The following is a 4,780-nucleotide window of genomic DNA, read 5'->3' as shown; positions in this document are numbered from 1 at the left end:
GTCGCCCTCGCCGTTCATTGGCTGGGGCGGAGGGCAGGGCACCAATCGCGTGGGCCCCGTCCTCCGCCCCGCCTTCCCCTGTCGCGCATCGGGGATCTTTGCTCCTCCCGCGGGTTCCATCCGCGCTCGCGCCTCCTGAGCCCGAAGGCCTGTCTCTGAGCTCAGGCCCCTCGGCCGCCTCCTCTGGCGGGACGAGAAGGGTCATTGTCCGCTCTTGCTGACTAGAAGACTGAGGCCCGAAAAGGAAAAGTCTGTTGGGCCCCCTGCGCGGGCCGGGTGTGGCTGGAGGCCGAGAGACGTGAGACTGGACCGCCCGCCCTGTGCTCCCGGAGGGAGGGACCAGCCCCAGCTCTGCCCCAGCCACAGCTGCGGGAGCCCCATGCCCTTGAACCCTGATGCGCCGCGCAGCTTAGTTGTGCCTCTGAATCCACCTCCAAAAGTCGTCGCTGCCTATGGAAAACACACTGCCCACCTGTTTGCAGCTGCTGTCAGATAATTGAGTGGCAGCAACCCACTCAGAGTACAGATTTGCCTGTGGTGCCCTCTGCAACCGATTATTAAATTCAGAACACAAAATAGATATTCCGAGACAATCTCATGTTAGAATTGGAAGGGACTTGGATGTCACTAAGCCCACAACATTTATGTTAAATATTGGAAAACAGAGACCCAGAGAGGGAAAGCGACTTAACCCAGTCATCCAACAGTAGGGGCAGTCTGTTCCTGTGTGCCCCTCGCCACCCCTCTCAGAGGGCAGGCGCTGGCAGCTGCCAGCACCACATTCCATTAGACCACAGTGACCAGTCAGGGGCCCAGCTGGAAACAGAGGGCACATTCCAATGTGAACATGTCCTAAAACGTGGTGGTGGGGGCCCGTGGCTCATGCCTGTAATCCCAGCGCTTTGGGAGATCGAGGCAGGAGGATTGCTTGATCCCAGGAGTTCCAGACCAGCCTGGGCAACGCAGTGAGACCTCGTCTCCACAAAAAATTTAAAAATTAATCTGGTGTGGTGGCACACCTATGTTCCCAGCTAATCCAAAGGCTGAGGTGGGAGGATCACTTGAGCCCAGGAGGTTGAGGCTGCAGTGACCTATGATTGCACCACTGCACTCCAGCCTGGGGAACAAAGCAAGACCATCTTAATCAACCAGTCCATCAATCAGTGTAGGCAAGTAAACCACAAGGGATGGAGAAATAACCAGGATCTCATGCACCAGGGAGGGCCATTATCCACCCTAGGCCTAACAGCCTCCAAGAGGGGTTTCCAGAATTCCAGAACCCAAAGAGAGGAGTGTGGGAAAGGCTATCTGGTCACCAAAGTCATCAGCAACTGCATGGGAAGGAGCTGGATAATGAGCATCTCCTGTCAGGCTTCCACATGGGCTGAAGCCATTAGGAGGCCAGAGGCCAAGGAAGCCCTTTAGGACAGGTCAACCTCCTAGGACACACAGCAGGGTGGAAAAGGGTGGAGACGGGGTAGGGAAGCAGTTGGAAGACATTCAACATACATAACTGGCTAAGATAAGTCGTAGCTAAGCAGAAAGTAAAGTCCATGCTAAATGGTAGGGGTAAGAAAGTGATATGGGTGCAGAGCTGTGAACAGCAGAGCCAACATCTGCAGATGTACAGAACAAAACACCAAAAGGGATTCAGTCCTCCTGGCTCCATCTGCCCTAGACAAAGGTCATTCTCTCAGACTGTTGTGGCCATGGGCTCTCCGGAACTCACTGAGAGCAGAACGTTGCCTGTTATTTCTTTGATGTTCCTCCACAGCACCCAATACAATGTGATTAACTTCTTGGAAGTCAGATTATCCCACCCAAGGGGTCAGAAAGGAATGGTTTCTCCATGGTCCTGCTCTATAAACCTGGGCAGGTATGTGGGGCCATGCCCGGCTCTTGGAACTCTTATAAAGCCCAAGACTCCCCAGTTATGCCTTGTCGAGGAGGAGCAGGTGAGTTCAGGAGAAGCACATGACACCCAGGATCCAGGGGTAACACAAAGTACGTTACAATGTCTTTGGGCTCACAGATAAGGGGCTCTTTAAGGAGTTTCATGTGCAAGAAATTGCTGGAAATGTCTGGGTTTTATCTCTTTCCTCTTATCAGAAAAATGCAGTAGGTCCAGAGAGCATGATAACATTTTATGGTCTCTGTACTAGAGTTGTTTTTCAGCATAATGTGGCCTTGACAAGGAGATCTGAACTTGAAAGCTGCTTCTTTTCAACCAAGAAACAGAGCTGCTTTATTTGTATGTATTTTATTTGTACAATCTAGAAACATAAAGTGTACATTACAAAGATTTTTGAGTCTCTAAAACTATTAATAATTCAAGTAATTAACTATATGGGGGCCAGAAAACCTGAGGATATAAAGAGTGGCCCTCAGGCCAGGCACAGTGGTGCATGCCTATAATCCCAGCTACTTGGGAGGCTGAGGCAGGAGAATTGCTTGAACCCGGGAGGCGGAGGTTGCAGTGAGCCGAGATCGCGCCATTGCACTCCGGCCTGGGCAACAAGAGCGAAACTCCGTGGCTCTCATAATAGACATCCAAGGCCTAAATTCATTTCATCAGTTCATTCGACAAATGTCCCTTGAGTGCCTCAGGTGCCTGACCTTGCGAGAGGTTTCACATCATCAGGCAACACCATGTGAGTCCTTTTGTTTGTTTGCTTGTTTGTTTGTTTTTTGAGACAGAGTCTTGCTCTGGTGCCCAGGCTGGAGTGCAGTGGCATGGTCATGGCTCACTGCAACCTCTGCCTCCTGGATCCTCCCACCTCAGCCTCCTGAGTAACTGGGACTTCAAGCACGTGCCACTATGCCCAGCTAATTTTTGTATCTTTTTGGTAGAGACGGGGTTTCACCGTTGTCCAGGCTGGTCTTGAACTCCTGGACTCAAGCAATCTGCCTATCTCTGCCTCTCAAAGTGCTGGGATTACAGGCATGAGCCACCTTGCCCGACCCATATTAGTCTCTTCAGTAAGGAGGGAGAAGTTCCAGAAATGTTCCTTTAACAGGCGTGAACAAAAACCTTGCAACGTTGGGAATCTAAAAAAGCTGTAACTGTATTTTTAAAAAGGAAAGAACCACTGATTTTCTTATATAGACAAGTCTCTATTTTTTAGTGGCTAGAAAAACAACGCATGGGCTATGCAGGTCTCTTGCTTTGCATTGCTTCCTTCATCGTCCACTCGTCCTGACTTATTAGTATAGCCTGCATATACCTGGGCTTCAAATGATTAAAAAGGAAAATCCAAGCTGACAGCCAAGGAGGAAAACTGATAATGACACAGAGAAAATAAGTGTTTGGTGATTTATACTCAGCAGGAGAAATTTTGTTTCCCAGATTGTATTCAACCTAAAAAGATGTCTTCGCAGTAGAAGTCTGGGAAGCATGTGTAACGCACCCTTCCTGCTCCCAGTGCACCAAGTCAGGGCAGGTATTTAGGTCTGGTGGAGAGCAAACCTCCTTTAAGTCCAGAAGGGCAGGGATCCAGAAGGAGCAGGTTAAGCAAAGCATCGAGGACAGTGGGAGAGGGATCCATGGTGAAAGTTCTGAACTGGGAACGATAGACAGAGACTTAGAAATGTTGCTCTTCATCTATGGGTCCTCATATGAGGCTGTGGCTGACGAGAGTATTAATTTTTCTCTCCCCTGAGCTAAGCTCCACCTAAGAACTCTGGCTGCAACCCCTTCCCTTCCCCCAGGTGAGACCCTCCCTGATGACTGAGACTGCAGGGGCCTCCTCCTCTTCCTGAGCACTTCCTGTCCACATCAGGCTGGCCTGCAGTCTTTTTTTTTTTTATTTAAAAATATACATCGAGACAGGGTCTGGACATCTTGCTCAGGCTGGTCTCAAACTCCTGGGCTCAAGCGATCCTCCGGCCTCGGCCCCCCAACGTGCTAGGATTACAGGTGTGAGCCACCATGCCTGGCCTGCAGTCATTTTTTAACCTACAGTATCTCTCTAGATCTCTAGCTCTGTCTATCAATGTTGAGAAAAGAAAACTCACTCAGTCGGGCCCAGTGGCTCATGCCTATAATCCCAATACTTTGAGAGGCCGAGATGGGTGGATTACCTGAGGTCAGGAGTTCGAGACCAGCCTGACCAACATGAAGAAACCCTGTCTCTACTAAAAATACAAAATTAGCCAGGCATGTTGGAGCATGGTGGAGCTGGAATCCCAGCTACTCGGGAGGCTGAGGCAGGAGAGTCACTTGAACCCGGGAGGCGGAGGTTGTGGAGAGCCAAGATCGCACCATTGCACTCCAGCCTGGACAACAAGAGTGAAACTCTGTCTCAAAAGAAAAGAAAAGAAAAGAAACGAAAACTCACTCATAGCAGATATGCAAGGTTTGCAAAATCAGGCCAGAGAAACACCAATACCCGACCTCAGTTACAGCCCCCACAACTCATGCCCCGGGGGTAGATGTTTAAAGGCATTTTTGCTCCTGACTACCTAACCCACTCATGATCTTCATGTTCCTGGAATTCATGTTACAAAAAACAATGTATAGACACTCAGTAGCTTGTTATTTTAATGTTAATTCTTAGTAAACAATTTAGGAATTGCCTTTTCTTTTTTCCTTGAAAACCCACTTGGGGCGCTGGGCGCGGTGGCTCAAGCCTGTAATCCCAGCACTTTGGGAGGCCGAGACGGGCGGATCACGAGGTCAGGAGATTGAGACCATCCTGGCTAACACGGTGAAACCCCGTCTCTACTAAAAATACAAAAAAACTAGCCAGGCAAGGTGGCAGGTGCCTGTAGTCCCAGCTAC

The sequence above is a fragment of the Trachypithecus francoisi genome, unplaced genomic scaffold (genome assembly GCF_009764315.1).
Source record: "Trachypithecus francoisi isolate TF-2019V2 unplaced genomic scaffold, Tfra_2.0 Contig01579, whole genome shotgun sequence".
Taxonomy (NCBI): Eukaryota; Metazoa; Chordata; class Mammalia; order Primates; family Cercopithecidae; genus Trachypithecus; species Trachypithecus francoisi.
This window is presented reverse-complemented; position numbering follows the sequence as displayed.